Here is a 21,200-nt window from a genome sequence, read left to right as displayed (position 1 = left end):
AGTTCTCAGGGGCCGTAACGGATTTGCCCAGTATAACTAGGGATACGCCATAGACTAACTCGGCAGAGGATGCCTCGAGGTCCTCCTTGGGTGCAGTGTGGATGCCTAACAGGACCCAAGGGAGTTTGTCGGGCCAGTTAGGTCCGGTAAGCTGTGCCATTAAGGCTGCCTCAAGGTGTCGGGGAACCTCTCCACCAACCCGTTGGTCTGTGGGTGATACACTGTGGTGTGGTAGAGTTGGGTCCCTAGGCAGTCCACAGACTAGAAGTGAATTGGGGCCCCCTGTCTGATGTAAGGTGTTCAGGGACTCCGAAACGTGCTACCCAAGTGTTGAGAAAAGCCCGTGCGCCTGCTTCTGTGGAAACCTCTGATAGTGGCACCGCCAATAGCATCTGGTCATCCATTGTGAGATGGTAATGTGTGCCTCTAGATACGGGTAGGGCCCCACAATGTAAATGTGGATGTGTCTGAAGTGGCAACATGCTAGCTTGAATGTCTGTGGTGGAGCTTTGATATGAGTCTGGATTTTGGATGACTGGAACTGAGTAAAAGTCCTGGCCTACAGGGCAACCTCTTCGCGGAGGCTGTGCCAGACATACCTTTTCACCACCATTTTGACTGCAGTCCTGATGGCGGGGTGAGCCAAGTTGTGGACCAAGTCAAAAACATGCCTTTTCCATGCAGCTGAAATGACAGGGCAAAGGTTTACTTGTCGAGGTGTTGCAGATCAGTGTGCAGAGCTAGAGGTTTTCTTTTTGGAGCGAATTGTAGGGTGGTGAGTGCTAACCAGTATGCTGGAATGTCAAGGTATGCTTGTGGCGCATCAGCCAGGGGTAGGGTCATACACCACCAAGATAGCCAGACGGGATAGACCGTCAGCCACCACGGTGGATTTGACGGTTATATGTTCAATGATCGTTGTAAATTCGGAAATGTAGGACAGGTGCCGCTGTTGCCTGGCTGACCACGGATCTGACACCTTACTGAAGGTGAAGGTAAGGGGTTTGTGGTCCGTGTAAATTTTGAACTTCCTGTCCTCCAGGAAGTAACGAAAGTGCCGAATTTCCAAGTATAAGACTAACAGTTCTCTATAAAGGCCCTGTACTTGAGCTCTGGTGGCCTGAGATGTTTACTGAAAGAGGCCAGCAGTTGCCATTGTCCATTCACCAGTTGCTCAAGTTCACCCCCAACTGCTGTGCTGGAGGTGTCTGTCTTGAGGGCGGTCGTGGCATCTGTCTGGAGGTGCACTAGATGGGTGGCATCGGCTAGAGAGTTTTTGGTGGCCTGGAAGGACTCGGACACCTCCTGTGTCCATTGTATGTTTTTACTGGGTCCTGCCATGAGGGGAAAGAGTGGGCTCATGATGCAGGCCCTATGCTGCAGGTATGAAGTGGTGATAAAAGTTGACCACACTTGCAAACTCATGTAGTCCCTTCACTGTTGATGGTATGGGGAAAGAGTGAATAGCATCCACCTTAGTGGGTAATGGTTTGGCTCCATGTTGGTCGATACAATGGCCCAGAAAGTCAATGTTCTCTCGGCCAAACTGGCACTTGACCAGATTGATGGTTAGGCCAAAATCACTCAGCCTGGAGTTAATTGTTTTAAGTGGGCAGTGTGCTAAGTGCGTGTGTGGCTGGCAATTAAAATTTTGTTGAGATAGACAAAGGTAAAATGCAGATCCTGGCCCACTGCATCCATCAGCCTCTGGAAAGTCTGAACCACTTTTTTTAACCAGAAGGGCATGCGGAGAAATTCAAACAATCCAAAGGGGATTATGATGGCGGTTTTTGAGATGTCTTCGGCGTGTACTGGGATCTGGTGATAGCCCCTGATGTGGTCCACTCTTGAGAATATCCATGTCCCTTGCAGGTTAGTGGTGAAGTCTTGGAAATAGGGCATGGGATATTTGTTCGGATGGTGGCCTCATTGAGGCGATAGTAATCTTTGCACAGCCTATAACCACCTGCTGCCTTGGGGTCCATGTGTAGAGGGTAGGCCAGAGGACTATTGGAGTGCCGCACAATGCCGAGTTCCTCTATCTCTTTGAACTCATCCCTGGCTTATTGAGTTTCTCAAGGGGAAGATGCCGTGCCCTGGCATGGAGCAGAGGGCCCTCTATAACGATTTGGTGCCTCATCCCATGTTTGGTTTCTGCTGAGTGAAAGTGAGGCGTGGTGATAGAAGGGAATTCTGCTAGGACCAGAGCGAATTCGTTGTTGGCAGTACTCACTGAGAGCAGGTGGGGGCTGGTGAGTTCAGTGCCCTTTAATGAGAGTGACTGAAATATTCGGGCCTGCACCAGCCGGCGCCCTTTGATATTCACCAGGAGTGAGTTGGCCCACAGGAAAACTGCACTCAGAAATGGTTGTTGCACGGCTGCCACTGTAAACCTCCAAGTGAATTGTCTGTCCATGAAGTGCAGGGGAATGGTGCGGGTGCAGAATATTCAGATGTTGGAGCTGCTTGCCGCTCGTAACTTCTGGCCCACTTTACTGCAGTGGGCCTCCAGGCTGTTTGGGGAATGACGCTGTATTTTGCCCCAATGTCCACCAATAAACATCGGCCTGACAGGGAGTCTTGAATGTGTAGCAGGCTATGCATTTGGCAGGATGTCACAACCATTAATGATGGCCGGCCTGAGCATTTCCCTGGAATGCGCAGGGAGAGCGGAATCAACGGGCCTCGGAACCTCACCTTCGGTGATAGAAACAGTACTGCTCACTGGTGGGGCATGGCGTTTGGGTGGTCAGTCGGTCGAACGGTCGGTCATTGAACTTGCTGACCAAGTGCTGATGATGCAGTGCTGTCACCTGTTCAAGGGAAGTTCAGGTATCCCTCTTTGGTGCCCATAGCAGGGCTGCTCGGGCGGCCATCTTCCTCTGGTCATTTAAGTTTTCCTCCATGATGAGCAGCAGGATGACCTCGGGCAGCCGATCCAGGAAGATCTGCTGGAATAGTGGGCAGGAGATGTGGCCATTATTGAGAGCGAGCATGTTGCTCATGAAGGCAGAAGGGGCCCTGTCCCCCAAACCATCGATATTGCAATGGTTGGGCAGTGTGCTCTCGCTTTGAGAGTCCGAAATTGTGGGTTAACAGCTCTTTGATGGCCACAAGCCTTCCTTGTTTCAGGGGCTGCTGGAGGAAGTCGATTGCATTGTCCTGATTGAGGGCGCTGACCTTGTGGTAGTAGCACGTATCGTTGGCAGAGATCTGTCGAATGGCAAACTGCGCCTCAGCCTGCTGGAACCACCCTAGTGGTTGCAACATTCAGAAGCCAGGCAGCTTCAACGCCAAGGCGTTGATTGCAGGTTGCTCTTCCATCTTCGGGTCCAAAGCATTTTTTGGACCAGTCTGGGTCACCACTGCAGCAAGGTGGCTACGGCTGCATCTAGTTTATAGCTCTCGGTTATAGCCTTAAGGCTGAAGCTTAAATCCACAGGAGAAGAGAGACACACACAGCAGAAGAGTGTATTTGACACTGAGTTTATTCAGTGGCAGCTCTGCCTTTTATAGTCAGCTCAGCTACGTTGCCTCTGGGGTGTCGCTTGAGCGTGCCGGCTGCCGATTAGTTACCTCAGATGCCTGGGCCCTGATTGGGCCCCTTGCAATCCACCTTCGGTGATTGACCAGTTTCACTGCTCTGCTGGCGGCCTATGGAAATGGGCGTTTCAGCCTGCACGATGCTAAGCCATTCGCCATATTCGACAGCCATTTTCTGTGTTGGCCCGAGGAATGGGCTGCGGGTCCCTACCAGAGATGACTTAATAGAGGTCTACAAAATTATGAGAGGCATAGATAATGTTAACAGCCACACCTTTTTCACAGGGCAGGAGTAACAAATGCCAGAGGATATCTGTACAAAATGAAGAGAGGAAAATTTAGGGGAGACATCAGGGATAATTTTTTTTTACACAAAGAGTTGTAGGTGCCTAGAATGCATTGTACTTTGCTATAATTTTCTATGTTTTATCTCTTTTCTTAGTGGAGACCCTTTAATCTTGAAGTTGTGCCATCTTGTCCTAGATTCTCCCACCATGGGAAGCAACCTGTCTGCATTGACTCTATCTATGCCTTTCAACATTCTAAATGATTTAATGAGATCCCTCTTCCCCCCCCCCCCCCACCCCCTATTCTCCCAAATTCCAACAAGTACAAGCTAAGAGCCATCAAACATTTCTCATTTGATAACCCTTCCATTCCTGGAATTATCCTTGTGAACTCCCTTCATTCTTAAAGCACAGTTGCCATAGCGGTTCATGCAATGTCTTTACCTCACCAGCAATTGGGACCGGGGTTTGAATCCTGTGCTGTCTGTAAGGAGTTTGTAAGTTCTCTCTATGTCTGCGTGGTTTTTTTCTGGGGGCTCCGGTTTCCTCCCACTGTTCGAAATGTATCGAGGATGTAAGATAATTGGGTGTAATTTAGGCTGAAATGGCCTGGTACCATGCTGTATGTCTAAATTTAAATTTAACTTCATCCATCTACTCTCAAACATGACAGATGAAACTCTCTCTCTTTTCTCTTTTGTCATCTTCTGACATTACTGGTCATGTGTCAGTAAACTCCAAATCTTCTAGTTTCTGCTTAAATGAATTGTATCATTCATTTTTGTTTCCAAACAATTTTCTTTGGAATGAGAGTAATAGAGTAAGACTGGTGTACCAGGTCTGCTGAGAGATTGTGAAACCAATTACAGAGGACTGGTTTCTGATTTAATTACATTTAGTCCATGGAGAACATTTTATATACAATGTCACATCCCTCAATTTTGTAACTTCCTACACAACCATCTTTCATTATATATTCTTCTTAGCTAACTATTGGAAGCAATAGAGGTAACAGAAACAATAACAAGAAAAGCTTAAAAAAACAAACTTGCCAACAGATTTAAATGTTTGCTGCTTTATTGTAATCATCTACATTTGTGCAATTACAATATATTCCAAATCTTCTCAGCCTTCATACTTTATCCCAAAACAAACATTCACCTCTCTCTCTAAAATACAATTGATAACACACAGTGATCAAAGAATTTAAACAGGAAATTCTGTTGACGTTGTGGTTTAATGCAATATAAAAAACTGCTGGAGAAACTTTGGAGGACTCGTTGAGTAAAGAATTTTGGTCAAGCTTTGAGCAAAATGTCAGCAGGCACCTGAATGAAAAGGTGGGGGAGGAGAGAAAAGGAGGAAGGAGGGGCAGGTGGGGGGAGGGGGGGAGAGGGAGAGTACAGGCTAAGATGTCAGAAGGGTAGAAGAGAAAAAAGACTGAGAAGTTATGAGGGAAGTAGGTAGTTTTCTGAATGGAGCTTGAAGTGAAAAGGGTGGGGAGCTGGAGGAAAGGACAAAGAGGGACAGGGAAAGAGAGATACTCGGAGGAGCGTTATAATGGAAACTGGAGGTTGGCTAATGCTGTCTGGTTTGAGAGTGACCGCTGCAAAGAAACACATACACTTAGTACGGCAGGTTAAGCTCACTCCTTTATTAGGGCGGGAAAGGTTGCTTTTATATTGTTCAAGTTCCCGCCATTTTTGCTGTTTGACTGAGTCATCCATATGAATAACAATAGCGGGCGGGAACATCCATCCATGCATATCAATGCCCTTCTTCCCCAGCCTGTTTCTGCTGAGTTAGCTGGGCAGCTTGACCAACGACATATTAGGGCAGTTGGTCTGATGCTGTCCCAGTTTCTACCCTCGCCGGTTGATCGTCCTGGGAGTTGCTTTAGCGATCTCTGTCCGCGTCTGCTGCCACGTGATGTGCCGGCCCGATCTCCGCAAATGTGGGCTGCCACAGAATATTAGATGTTGACCCTCCAATTTACGGGTAGCATTGGTTTGGCAGTGTATGACCCATAGAACATTAGAGCCATAGAACATTACAGCACAGAAACAGGCCACTTCAGCTCTTCTAGTCTATGCCAAAACATTTTTTTTTTGCCTAGTTCCACTGACCCACACCCAGTCCATAGCCCTCCATACCTCTCCCATCCATGTCCAAATTCCTCTTAAGTATTGAATTTGAGTCTGCATTCACCATTTCCAGACTCCCACTCATGTTCCCCCTAAACTTTTTTTCCTTTTCACTCTTAACCCATGTCCTCTGTTTTATATCCACCTACCCTCAGTGGAAAATGCCTATCTTCATTTACTCTGTCTATCCACTTCATAATTTTAAAAACCTCTACCCCTCATTCCTCTATAGTGCATGGAATAAAGTCCTAACCTGTTTAACTCAGTTAACTGAAGTAACTCAGTTCCTGAAGTCTGGGCAACATCCTAGTAAATCTTCTCTGCACTCTATCGATATCTTTCCTGTAGTTATGTGACCAAAACAGCACACAATACTCCAAATTTGGCCTCACCAATATCTTATAAAACTTTACCACAACATCGGAACTCCTATTCTCAATACTTTGATTTATGAAGGCCAATATGCCAAAAGCTCTCTTTACAACCCAATCTACCTGTGACACCACTTTCAGGGAATTATGTTTCTGTATTCCCAGATCCCTCTGTTCTGCTGCCAAAATGAAATATCTCACACTCGTCTGCATTAAATTCCATCTGCCATTTTTCAGCTGGTCCAGATCCATCTGCAAGCTTTGAACGCCTTCTTCACTGACCACCGCACTTCCAATCTTAGTGCCATCTACAAACTTCTTGATCCAATTTACCACGTTATCATCTAGATCATTGATATAGATGACAACAATGGTCCCAGCACTGATCGCTGAGGCACATCACTAGTTACAGGCCTCCAGACTGAGAAGCAATAATTTCTGGCTTCTCCCATCTAGCCATAGTCGAATCCAGTTTTCTACTTCACTGAGGGTCCGAACCTTCCTGACAACCTCCCATGTGGGACCTTGTCAAAGGCCTTATTAAAATCTATGTAGACAACATCCACAGCCTTTCCTTCCTCAACTTTCCTGGTAACTTCCTCAAAAAACTCTACAAGATTGGTTAAACACGACCTACCTCAAGCAAGGCCTTGTTAACTATCCCTAATCTGTTTCTGGCTGTGATGATATAATGGGGAGGGGGGCACATTATACTGACTGCTTGCTATTGGCTATGGCTGTAGAGATACTCCACCCTAGAACTTTTTCCCATTGGCCAGTTTAGAGGTGGCTTTTCATCTGTAAATTGAAGCCCTGTATTGGAATGATACTTGACTGGTTCTTGTCAATGGCATATCACTGGCTATCCAAATAATTGTACATCCGATCTTTTAGAATACCTTCCAATAATATACCTACTATGACATCAGTCTCATTGGCCTATAATTTCCAAGGTTACAATTGGAATCTTTTATAAACAACTGAAAAATGTGAGTTTCCCTCCAATCCTCTGACACCACACCTGTGGCTAAGTGTGAGAATTATCCAAAGTGCTGTTTCAACAAAATGTTAATCAGTGTTAACCATGTCTCTACAGAGATGAGACGCGAGAGAAGAAAGGGGGGAGGGGGGTCTGCTAAAATACAAAGGAAAGTCAATTCCTGCAAGAGATTGCAGGCAAGGCCAACTTGATATATTAAAAAAATTGTGAAAGAACAGGAACATGTGACGAAGCATCGTACCAAATAAGGATAAGAATAAATAAGAGTTAGGGTCACAAAAATCATGGGAGTGGGAGAAGTAAACAAGGGCGGGCTTTAAGACGAGGAGAGGAACAGCTTTTGATAGTTTAAACTAACATATCAATTACTCAGTTAACTAACCAATTAAATTAACAAAGGAGTGGTTATTAACACCAAGAAATGTATAAAAAAAGGTTGTTGAATATCAGTGAGTGTGCCTTCTCTGAAGGAGACCCGCTCTTGCAAGAACGTTGAATAAAAGGTTATATCGCTTCACCGATTAATTCTGAGAAATTATTTAATCAGTGAGCTGTGTTTCTCACAATTTGGGGATTCGTTCAGGATCCTGTTATCTCCCAAGGGACATGGCTTATAGGGTATCAAGAAGACGTGTCCTGTTCTAGGTTTGAAAGCTTTTGGTACTTTGTGAGCTTGGAACCTTGGATGAACTGACTAAGGACCGGACTGAGTCTGGGTGAACCGGTTTGGAAAATGAAGAAGCAGGTTCAGCACTGACCAGGTAACTCCGTGCACGGACCAAGGTAAGAAAACTGTACTTTTAAGTATTACCTTGGTGGTCTAGATCCGAAAGGGTTGTGAATAGACCCGAAAGGGTCAAGAAGTACCTGTCAGGGTCGGAGACCAACAATGTCTCCGGGGAGATTCCTCCTGAAAGTCCCTTTTAGGGGAGGAACAGACCTGTAAAAGGGTTGGGAACAGATCTGTAAAAGGGTCGGGAACAGGCCTGAAAGTGTCGGGTCAGAGACCAAGGAATGTCTCCGGGGAGATTTCAGGGAACTTGGCGGTCCAGGACCATGGCTGAATAAGAGCTCAGGGAGCTCAGTTAAGAGTTCAGGGAACTCGTCCAGTCAGGGACCGTTAGTGTGTTTATGTGTGTGTGTGCTTGAGGAGCTCAGGTTTTGGGGTCCTGAGGTACAAAGAGGAATTGTGTAGATACGACTATCCAGAGGATGAAAATATAATTCGAAAAGTTTCTGGGGCATTAAATAAATGACTAGGGAAAGAAAGATGGCCATTGGGAGGTACTTGGGATGATGAATTCATTAAAGAGGTAATTGGAAAGTGGGGCCTGTTAGCACAAGAAAGAAAAGAGATAGGCTTGCAGGTTGCCAAACTAATGCTGTAAAACTGACAGGAGGAGGGACAGTAAAACCTATGGATGTCCTCCAGAAAAAATGTGCACATAGAAAGGAGCAGGACAGGAAAAATCAGGAAAGAGAAGGCAAGAGAAGCCTCCTGCACAGAAAGATAAACGAAGACTGCATGGTCAAATGGAAGGCCTAAGGCTGTTGGAGGAGGGAGAGACGAGTGACCCCGTGTACTCCTTGGGGACCCCCTTAAAGACCACCACTAGCATATTATCTGCCCGTATCTAGACCCCTAGCAGTGGTTCCCTCTGTGCCAGCAGTACTCAAAGTATTTTCAGATGCTGTTAGTGCTCAAACTCAGAGCCATGATAAATCATCCAGCCACTGTAACAAAGAATTTAAAATTTAAAGAAAGTCTGTGGAAAATTCTAGAAGCTTTCGTTAAAACACATTTGTCTGCATTTTTATTAAGCTGTTCTCAGTGAGGACAGAGAGAACTCGGCCGAAGCACATAAGATACCGCTCTACCAGACAGGCAAATTTGCAGGAAGCCCAGAAGAAGAGATAACGCAGCCAGTTTGTGGAGAATACTACAGAACACAGAACTAAGACAGCCAGGAATACTCTTAAAGGGGCCACACAAGATACCAATTTATTTGCAGTTTAAAATTGAGTACCTACCCATGGTAAGGATGTGATTTCTTAACTTAATGAGGCACCAGATAAAGTAGCTAAAGCTGCAGTGCAGGGTTATCAGGATTGGGCTCCCAAAGATTTAGTTCAACATGAGTTTCCTTCAACAAGCCTTATACCTGGCCTTACCTGTCCGAAGAGGCCCGCTGCGGAGAGAGAAACCCGCTCCCTCAGGTCGGTAAATAATGGACTACAAAAATGGCTCGCAGAGCCGAGTAAAAGTGCGCAACCGCGCATGCGCGAAGTTTCGCGCATGCGCGATGCGAATGAAAAAAAACACACCGACGGGAGGGGGGACCAGCTGGGGAGTCGATCTCCACAGCCGGCAACGACAGCTGCAGAACACCTGCAGCAAGAAGAGACCACAGAAGACAATAGAAACAAGATAGAAGAGGAGGAAAGGGCAACAAAGAAACAACAGATGGTCAACCCAGAGGAAGAAGAAGAGGAAGAGTATGGTGAAATAGAAGAAGAAAAGAGAGGCAAGGTAAAGGATATACTTGCTCTTATTAGAGGATACATGGAATCATTTAAAGAATGGCAAACACAGGAATTTAAGGATTTAAGAAAAAGAATAAACAACACAGAGGAGAAAATAATTAAAATGGAGATGACCTTAACAGAAATGGGAAAGAAAATGGACAAGATGGAAGAGCGGGCAGTAGCAGCAGAAATGGAGGTAGAAGACTTAAAAAAGAAATTGGAGAAATCTAATAAAAAAACTAAAGAGACACAAGAACTACTAGCTCAAAAAATAGATACAATGGAAAACCATAACAGAAGAAATAACATAAAGATAGTGGGCCTTAAGGAAGATGAAGAAGGCAAGAATATGAGGGAGTTTATAAAAGAGTGGATCCCTAAGACCCTAGGATGTCCAGAACTACAGCAAGAATTGGAAATAGAAAGGGCACATAGAGTATTGGCCTCTAAACCACAACCACAACAAAAACCAAGATCTATTGTAGTAAAATTCCTAAGATATACTACAAGAGAAAAGGTACTGGAGAAGACAATGGAAAAAGTAAGAGAGGGCAACAAACCACTGGAGTATAAAGGGCAAAAAATCTTCATTTATCCAGATATAAGTTTTGAACTCCTAAAGAAGAGAAAAGAGTTCAATACAGCAAAGGCGATTTTATGGAAGAAAGGGTATAAATTTATACTAAAGCATCCAGCGGTATTGAAAATATTTATTCCAGGACAACAAAACAGACTATTCTCGGATCCAGAAGAAGCACGAAAATTTGCAGAACAATTACAAAAATAGACTGAGGGAGGAAGACGGGTAATGAGAGTTAAGATGATCACAATTGATATGTATGTGGGTAAAGACAAAAATAGACTGAGGGATGAAGACGGGTAATGAGAGTAAAAATGATCACGATTGATATGTATGCGGGTAAAGAGGTATAAGAGTGAATAGAGACAAGGAGCATACGTGAATGTATCTGTACTTAGAGGAAAATATAGATAGTATAGACAAGAATTAATAAGGGAAGGTAATGGAATAGAGAGAATAAGGAGGGAATTAAAAGAGTGACCTTTGTGACATATGAAAAGTGAAATCTTTTCTGGGGGAGGCGGGGTGGGGGGAAATAGCGGTCACTGCAAAATCAGTTGACGCTTGCGAGTGGATTCGCAAATCCAAATGGAGAGGGGAGATGTGGTTGTCCGACAAGGGATAAAGGACAACTCAGGAGGTGAATGGGAGATTGGGAATAAATAAGATAGAAATAGGAGAATAAGGAAAATGTTGGATGTTGTAGGAATGTTGTCTTATAAAGAGTTGAAAATAAGAAAACAGAAATGGAAAAGGAGGAAAGGTAATGATGGAAAAACGGAAAGAGAAGATAAACAAAATATAAAAGGGCTACGCTGAACTATATGTCTTTAAATATTAATGGAATACATAACCAAATTAAAAGGAAGAAACTACCAAATTTAAATGAATAAATGTATTCCATTAGAAAAAATAACATATTGGTTAAGAAATAATATTGAAATATTCGAACAAGTATAGGAGCCTTACATTAAATACAATAGCGAAAACCCTACCGGGGACAAACATTACCTAAGTTGATGGAAGGAGAAGGAAAGAAAAGAATGGACTCAGTAGAATTTCTGGTGTAATTTTGTTGAATGACAACATTGTCTGACTGGATTAATGCAACCTAGATTGTATACCTAAAATGGATGAGAGGGGGGGTGAGGGGGTGGTTTGGGAGGAAAGGGGGGGGGAGAAAAAGTCACTGTATATGTGTGAAAAAGAAATTGTGTATATCATGGCTAATGTGATTTATGGTGTGAAAAATAAAAAAATTTAAAAAAAAAAAACAAAAAAAAAAAAAAACAAGCCTTATACCTTCCATCCAGGAGATTAGATTTCACCAGAGGGACACCTCTGATAGAGAAATTGAGTGATGGAAATGTTCCGGGTTTTATTATGTTGATGTACTTGAGTTTTGGGTAACCCCAGCAGGCAAGGTGTTACTATTGTGGGAAAGTGGGTCATTTCAAATGGGAATGTCCCGAATTAAAGAGGGAAAGGGATGCGATCCCTCTGATGACTTTTTGGGAGGATTAGTGCGATCAGGGGTTTCTTCCTCCCAGGACCCACTGGGAACCTTTGATAAATTTCCAGCTAGGACCCAACAAAGAGGATGCCGTTTTCCTGGTGGACACAGAGGCCACTAGATCATTGTTAAACTTTATACCGGAGGGAGTTAGATTCACTAGTGAACAATTAAAGGTATCAGGGGTAAAAGGGGAAGGGTTTTCTGTAACTATTTTGGAGCCCATTATGTTCAGAACGGATCATAAGGAAGTGATGTGGCAATTATTATACATTACGGATATTAGAAGTAACCTCTTGGGTTACAACTGGGGTTAGAAAAGGAGGTAAAATATTTGGGACACTTAATAAGTGAAGGAAAAAGGAAAATGTGTCCCAAAAGGATTAAGGGGATATTGGAACTGGTTCTCCCGAAAACAAAGAAGGAACTAAGGAAGTTCCTGGGACTGATGGGTTATTGTCGACTGTGGATAGATTCATATGCACAAAAGACTAGAAACTTATACTTCAAGTTGATGGAAGAGGAGCCTAATGTGTTGAAATGGACAGAGGAGGAGGAGACCATCTTGAAAGATTTGAAACAAAGTCTAGACTGTGCCCCGGTGCTAGCACTCCTGTCACTAGACAAGCCATTCTATCTGTTCGCTACTGTAGATGAAGGAACAGCGTTAGGAGTACTGACCCAGAAGTGGGGAGGGAAAAGGCAACCTGTGGCATTCCTCTCTAAATTATTGGACCCCGTCTCTAGGGGATGGCCAGAGTGTGTCCAGGCAGCGGCGGCAACAGCATTACTTGTAGAAGAGAGCAGAAAGCTAACCTTTGGAGGGGCATTAGTGGTGAGTACTCCTCACCAAGTAAAAACCATTTTCACCCAAAAGGTAGGAAGACGGTTAACGGATTCTAGAATCCTAAAGTACGAAGCAATACTTATGGAAAGGGACTATCTGGGGATGACCACTGATACCTGTCTAACCCTGGCACATTTTTGTGGAGAGAGGAGAATGAGGGACAAGACTTAGAACATAATTGTCTGGACATTATAGAATACCAGACAAAGGTGAGAGGTGACCTTTACATGAAGGGGAACGGTTATTTATCAATGGGTCATCCCGGGTAATCTGAGGAAAAAGGCACAATGTGTATGCAGTAATAGATGGCAATGAGAGCAGAGTGATTGAGGCTGACCGGTTACCAAACACCTGGTCGACCCAGACTTATGAGTTGTACGCTCTGAATTGTGCACTTAAACAATTGGACGGTAAAGACTGAACTATCTATACTGATTCTAAATTTGCCTTTGGGATAGTACATATCTTTGGAAAAATCTGGCAAGAGTGAGGGGTAGTAAACAGTAGAGGGAAGGACTGGTCAGGCAGGTACTATTGAGCCTAATGCTGCCCAGGGAGACAGCTGTAGTACATATAAATGGTTATTAGAAAAGCAAATTGCCAGAGGTTAGAGGCAACCGAATGGCAGATGAGATGGCAAAGGAGGTAGCCCTAAGTCCTGAAATTTCTGAGATATATGTTTCGATTCCCACTGTGGGTTATGAACAAGATAAACCAATATTTACTAAAGAGGAAGAAGAGGAATTCTGTGAAAAGGGGGCAGTAAACACTTGAGAAGGGAAGTGGATTCTCCCAGATGGAAGAGAGTTAGTAAATAAACCCAAGATGAGAAACATCCTGGCCACCCTGCACCAAGGGAGACACTGGGGAGGCCAAGCCATGTGCGATATAGTGTTGAGAAAATATTGATGCAAGGGAGTATACACGATGGCAAAACAAATATGTGTATGGTATCTAACCTGTCAAAAAGTTTAAAAGAAAGATAATAAGGGAAGCCCGAAGGGGAGGAAGGGGACCTGGCATAAGGCCCTTCCAGAGTATACAGGTAGACTTTACTGAACTACCTCAGGTAGGCAGGCAAAAGTACCTTTTAGTACTAGTAGATCACCTGACAGGATGGGTAGAGGCATTCCCAATGGCCTCGGCCACTTCAGGGGGAGAATCAAAGGTTATTTTAGAGCACATTATACCATGCAATGGGATGGTGGAAAACATAGACTCTGACCAAGGAAGTCATTTCACTTCTAGGATACTTCAAGAAAAAATGCAAAAGTTAAAAATAACATGGGATTTTCATCCCCCATGGCATCCCCCTTCCTCAGGATGGGTAGAACGAATTAATCAGACATTGTCCAAATTGGTGCTAGAAACAAAGTTACCCTAGACTAAACGCCTGCCTATAGCATTACTACAAATCCGAACAGCACCTCGAAGGAATGTCGGATTGTCCCATTATGGGATGCTATTCGGACTGCCATTTTTGGGAAGAGAAGGGGAATTGCCTACTGTAGAATTCACTGACAAATTTCTAAGGAACTATGTATTGGTGCTCGCTTCTTCTTTATTTGTTCTTAGGAAAAAGAGTCTTTTGGCCCAGTCATCTCCACTCGAATTTGCCATTCACAAAATACAACCAGATGATCGGGTTCTGGTTAAGACGTGGAAGGACACCAAGCTTCAACCAAATAGGGAGGGACCATTTCTAACCCTTCTAACCATTGAGATGGCGATAAGAACTGCAGAAAAAGGGTGGGCACATCACACCAGAGTGAAAGAACTGGTGAGGACCCCTGCAGAGCCGTCAACTTGTCACTACATCCCACCGAAGAACCGCTTAAGATCCAATTGAAAGGACATTGATGGTCATTAGAACAGGACTTTGAATAGTTTGTGAAACATAAGTTAAATACAGGATTTCTTCGGTAGAAAGAAACATGAGATGGTGGTGGATTTGCTGAATAAGGTTAGTAAGTGGGAACTATGGTTGGGCTGATGGGATTCATACCCCAGTAGGGAGAGGATTGGAATCAATTGTCAAGCCCTCAGGGCCAGTAAAGTTTACCATTACCATTCCCGAGAGTTCTAAACTGCAGGTGATATGGTTTGATGCTTGTAATTTAATAAAATGTGGAGGGATCAAGAGTCAGAGATGATATAGTGTTCAGGAGAAATATATGTGTTTTAATAGATATAGCCCCTATTGGAGTGATGTATGGTGGACTACCCAGACCGAGGGCTGGACGGCTAGAACAAGATCTTATATAAAAAGTCAGATATCAATTCGGAGAGGTCCTCTTGTCACAAACTGCAGGAACAAAGAGTGTTTTCCTGTCTATATGACCATTAAATGAACCTCATGGATTGAGGAAATAAATGGAAAATCCTACTCGAAAGGGGTAGATGGGGAAAAAAATTGGAATGAGGATAAACATCAGTGAAAAGGATCTGTTGGCATGTTGTTTTAGAACAATCGTAGAAGGATCCAAGACTAATCCAACTGATAGACTAATCCAATAATGCCCAATGTGAAACCCTATTCTTCACCCAATGATCTAAAAGTAGTAAAGATAGTAGAGGTAGAGGACCTTAGACATACGACTGAGATTGAGACAGGATATGGGGATATAAATGCCTGGGTAGAATGGGTAAAATATGTGGAGAAGAGTTCAAACAAGAACAATTGCTATGCATGCGCTTCTGGACGTCTGATACCACAGGTGGTTCCACTTCTGTTGGGGTGGGGTAAAGACAGACAAGGAATGAGGTACATTATGGCTTTGTATCAGGATAGAGAGGCCTGGGGTAACCAGTCCTGTAAATATCTCTCCCTGATGTTCCCTCCTCTAAAGAAGGATGTCAGGATTCTGCCGGCATTCTCGGCTGTGTCAGGAAATCACACAGCCTGCATTTCAAGACAAGGAAGACAGTTCATAAAGAATCTAGGAAAGCTCACAAAGGTACGAGATGTGATGGAGGAGAGGGGAGGGAACTACTCAGCCTTGAATGTACCTCGAGCGGATCTATGGTGGTTCTGCGGAGGCAGGATCCTTAGACCGATTCTTCCTCCCAATCATTCAATTGGTCATACCCTTCACCTTGGCATTCAGGAGAAGGTAATAGGGATAAAGAGAAGTAAGAGGGAGTTCCTTGGGATGTCTTTCAATAACCAAATTTATATTGATTCAATTGGGATGCCAAGAGGAGTACCTGATGAATTTAAGGAATGCAATCAGATAGCAGCAGAGTTTGAGTCGACTCTTTTTTGGTGGGTAACTATTAATAAAAATGTGGATTGGATAAACTATATTTATTACAATCAACAGCAGTTTATAAATTATACCCTGGATGCTGTAAAGGGGATCACTGAGCAGTTGAATGCCACCAGTCGAGGGGCCTGGGAAAACAGAATAGCACTAGATATGATATTAGGAGAGAAAGGAGGAGTCTGTGTAATGCTAGGTGAAAAATGCTGTACTTTTATCCCAAACAATACAGCCCCAGATGGAACTATTACAAAAGCATTGCAGGGTCTCTCCACCCTGGCTGAGGAGTTGGCCGAAAATTCAGGAGTGGACACCTCACTAACTGGGTGGCTGCAGTTGTACTTTGGAAGATGGAAGGGAGTGATAGCCTCCATACTGATCTCCTTGATAGTGGTGGTAGGAGTACTAACTGGTGTGGGACGTTGTATTATACCTTGTGTGCGTGGGCTTACACAGCAGCTTATTGAAACTGCAATTATGAAACAAATGCTCGAAGGGACGTAGAAGATGGGTCAACACGGGATAAGCTGTATCTACTTGACTAAGAAAGCCTGGAGAACATGGAAGAGATTAGTGGTATGATGTTATCCAAATTGGAGGCATTTTATTGTACTAACTCCAATGACGCAGAAACCGCACGATAAATAGATAAAGGGGGAATTGTGAGAATGATCCCAAGTGCTGATTCTGCAGAATGTAATAATCAGTGTTAACAATGGCTGTACAGAGATGAGATGTGAGAGAAGAAAGGGGGGGGGGGGGTCTGCTTGAATACAAAGGACGGTCAGTTCCTGCAAGAGATTGCAGGCAAGGCCAACTTGATATATTTAAAAAGAACAAGAACATGTGACAAAGCATCGTACCAAATAAGGATAAGAATAAATAAGAGTTAGGGTCGCAAAAATCATGGGAGTGGGAGAAGTAAACAAGGGCGGGCTTTAAGACGAGGAGTGGAACAGCTTTTGATAGGTTAAACTAACATATCAATTACTCAGTTAACTAACCAATTAAATTAACAAAGGAGTGGTTATTAACACCAAGAAATGTATAAAAAAAGGTTGTTGAATATCAATGAGTGTGCCTTCTCTGAAGGAGACGTTGCAAGAACATTGAATAAAAGGTTATATCGCTTCATCAATTGACTCTGAGAAATGATTTCATCAGTGTTTCTCACACTAAGGACATTTAAAATATTTCTACCAGAGCCCTTAAAATTTCTACACTAGCCTCCTCAAGGTCTGAGGGAATATCTTTCAGGACCTGAGGATTTATTCACCCTTATTTGCTTTAAGACAACAAGCATTTCCTCCTCTTTAATCTGTACAGATTCCATGACCTCACTGCTTGTTTTTCTTACTTCCCACAACTCTGGTCCCATTTCCTGAGTGAATACTGATGGAAAAAAAACTTAATATCTCCATCGACTTTTTTGGCTCCATACAAAGCCGACCACTCTGATCTTCAAGGGGATCAATTTTGACCCTTAACTATTCTTTTGCTCTTACTATCCCTGTAGAAACACAGGATTTTCCCTCACTTTGACTGTAAAGCAACTTCATGTCTTCTTTTAATTAAAAAAAAAATTTAGTCATACAGCACGGTAATAGGCCATTTTGGCCCACAAATCTGTGCCGCCAAATTTTCACCCTATTAACCTACATCCCCAGTACATTTTGAATGGTGGGAGGAAATCAGAGCCCCCAGAGAAAACCCACGCAGGTATGGGGAGAACATACAAACTCCTTAAAGACAACATGCGACTGAAACCTTGGTCCGGTCCCAATCACTGGTGCTGTAAGCCCTCCTGATTCCTTTCTTGAGGTTTCTCATGCATTTTTTAATACTCCTCAAGAACCTTACTTGCTCTGTGTTGCCTATACCTGCTATAGATATCTCGCTACTTCTGAACCAGATCCCCGATATCCCTAAAAAAACTAAGGTTCCCTAGGCCTTTTAACCCTACCTTTGATTGTGACAGGAAGATACAAACTCTTTACTCTCAAAATTTCATCTTTGAAGATCCTCCGCTTCCCTTGCACATCCTTGCTCAGAAACAATTTATCCCGATCCACACACGATAGATCTTTTCTTATTTCCTCACTTATTGGCCTTTCTCCAATTTAGAATCTCAATCCAAGGCCCAGATCTATCCTTCTCCATAATAAACTAATGGCATTAAGATCACTGGACCCAAAATTTTTCCCTACACATACTTTTGTTACCAGTCCTGTTTTGTTCTCTAATAGGAGATCTAGTCTTGCCTTCTCTCTAGTTGTACCTTTATATATTGATTTAGAAATCTTTTCTGAACACATTTGACAAACTCCAAGCCAGCCAGCCCTTTACAATGTGGGAGTCCCAGACAATATGTGTAAAATTAAAATCTCCTACTATCACCACCTTATGTTTCCTGCAACTGTCTGCTATCTTTCTATAGATTTGCTCCTCCAATTCTTGCTGACTATTGGGTGGTCTGTATTGCAAACCCACGAGTGAGGCCAGCATTTTCCCGTTCCTCAGCTGCACCCATAGAGCATCAGTAGATGAACCATCTGATCTGTCCTGCCTGAGCACAGCTGTGATTATTTCCCTGACAAGCAATACTACTCCCCCTTTCATTTCCACCCCCCCCCCCCCAACCCCCAACCTGGTTCTATCATGTTTAAAGCAGCAGAAACCCAAAAAATAGAGCTGCTCATTCTGCCCCTTTTGTAACCAAGTTTCACTAATGGCTACAATGTCATAATTTCATATGCCAATCCATCATCTGTCTTTCCTAAAAAATTCCTTGCATTGAAATAGATAAGTTAATGGGAGGACATGTCGGTGGGGAATGGTATGTTTTATTAAAATGGTTGGTCACTGAGAGGTCCCTGTTATTGCAGTGAATAGAGCAAAGGTGCTCAATGAAGCAATCTCCCAATGTGTATCCATCTCACTGTTACAGAGGAAGCCGCTACAGGAGCACTGGATGCATCAGATAACCCCTGCAGATTCACAAGTGAAGTGTTGCTTTACTTAGATGGATTGTTTAGGGCCACAAATGGTCGTGAGGCAGGAGGTGTGGGTGCAAGTGCGGCATTTCTTGCAGTCAGAGGGCTAGGTACTGAGAGAGCAATTAGTGAGAAGGGTTGAGTGGACGTGTAAGTCCCAGAGGAGTGGTCCCTGCAAAAAGTGGAGAGGGGAGGAAAAGAGAAGATGTGTCTAATCGCGAGATCATGTTGTTGGTTGTGGAAATAATATGTTGGATGCAGAGGTTAATGGGATATTAGGTGAGGACAAGGGGAATCCTGCCCTTATTGCATCTCAGAGCAGAACAGACCAGAGCAAATATGTTGGAAATAAAGAGGATGTAGGTGAAGGTTCAGTTGATGGTAGTAGAGGGGAAATCATGTCTTTTTTTGGAAGAAGGAGGACATCTTGGATTGAAAGATCTCATCATGGGAGCAGATGTGATGGAGGTGGAGGAATTGAGAGATAGGAATAGAATCCTTAAAGATGATAAGATGTGAAGAGGTGTAGTTGAGGGGACTGGGAGTTCGAGGGTTTGTTTAAAATAACTGTAGAGAGTTTATCTCCTAAGATGGAAGCAGAGATCTCAAGAAAGGGAACTATTTATCAACTACTATTTGACATTTAACATCATTATTCCCTCAAAACTGATCAATAAACCCCAAGTCCAAGGACTCAACACCTCACTGTGTAATTGGATCCTGGAGTTCCTCACCTCCAGACCACAATCAGCGAGGACTGGTAAGAACATCTGCTCCACAATCTCCATCAGTACCAGAGTACCACAGGGCTGTGTTCTTAACCCCCTGCTCTACTCATTTTACACCTGTGTCACTCAGTAGGACAATAATACTATCTACAAATTTGCCAATGAAATTTTGCCAAGAAATTTTGCCAAGAAATTTTGCCAAGAAATTTTGCCAAGAAATTTTGCCAAGAAATTTAAGAAATTTTGCCAAGAAATTTGCCAAGAAAGGCATGAATCAACATACTGGAGGGAGATTAAAAAATTGGCTGCACGGTGCACTAACAACAACCTTGCAATCAATGTCACCAAAACAAAGGAGATGATTGCTAACATCAGGAAAGAAAACCAAAGCTATATGATCCAATGATTATTGTGGGATGAGAAATGGAGAGGGTGAGCAAATTTAAGTTCTTGGGAGTCACTATCTTGGAGGATTTTTCCTGGACCTAACACACTAATGGCATTGGGAAGAAAGCACGTCAGCACCTCAACTTCCTCAGGTATTTGTGGAGATTTGGTATGACACCAGAAACCCTGGCAAATTTCTACAGGTGTGGTGGTAAATGTGCTGACTGACTGCATCACAATGTGGTATGGGGACACCAATACCTCTGAGTATAAAGCCCTCCAAAAGGTAGCGAAAATAGCCCAGGACATCACAGGCAATTCTCTCCTCACTATTGAGAACATCTACAAGGAACACTGCCGTCGGAGTGCAGCAGCCATCATCAAGGATCGACACCACTCAGCAGGTGCTCTGTTCTTGGTGCAGCCATCAGGAAAAAGGTATAGGTGTCATAAGACTCGCACCACCATGTTCAGGAGCAGCTGCTACCCCTCTACCGTTGGACTCCTCAACAACAAACTCAGTCAGGGACTCATTTAATGACTCGTACTTTTGAATTTTATTCATTTTTTATTCTCTCTGTATTGCACAGTCAGTTTGTTTATATTCATTTTCTCTTTGCAATTCTTTGTTTTGTTTACATGTGTACCTTGTCTACATTTTTTTGCGCAACCAATAAGTGGTGTTTCTGCCTCGCCTGCAGGAGAAAGAATCTCAGGGTTTTATGTGATGTCATGTGTGTACTCTGACAATAAATTTGAAATCTAAATCTGAATCAGAAGTGTTGCCAGAGATGGACCAAGTGAACTTGAGGTTGGGATGAAAGTTAGCAGCAAAGTGGGTAAAGTTGACAAACACTTCATGGGTGAATGAGGCGGCACCAATGAGGTCGTCAATGTGACGGAGGAAGAATTGAGGAACCTTGCCTCAACTTCCCCGTGTAGGTTGTAGCACCACATAGCCAAAAAAAGGCAGACCTAGCTGGGAGCCATGCAGGTACCCATGGCTACCCCTTTCACT

At 43.5% G+C, this 21,200-nt stretch overlaps 1 long non-coding RNA gene across 1 annotated transcript; it reads left to right on the top strand.

Moving 5' to 3' along the window:
* Positions 1 to 7,142: 7,142 nt before the first annotated feature.
* On the top strand, positions 7,143 to 16,070 carry LOC138759824 (uncharacterized). The gene is made up of 3 exons (XR_011355123.1): positions 7,143 to 7,334; positions 7,991 to 8,128; positions 14,387 to 16,070. It is a non-coding gene; the product is annotated as an uncharacterized lncRNA (long non-coding RNA).
* The last annotated feature ends 5,130 nt before the right edge of the window (positions 16,071 to 21,200 follow it).

The sequence above is a fragment of the Narcine bancroftii genome, chromosome 4 (genome assembly GCF_036971445.1).
Source record: "Narcine bancroftii isolate sNarBan1 chromosome 4, sNarBan1.hap1, whole genome shotgun sequence".
Lineage (NCBI taxonomy): Eukaryota > Metazoa > Chordata > Chondrichthyes > Torpediniformes > Narcinidae > Narcine > Narcine bancroftii.
The sequence above is the reverse complement of the archived record's forward strand: the minus strand, read 5'-3'. Positions and strand labels throughout refer to the sequence as shown.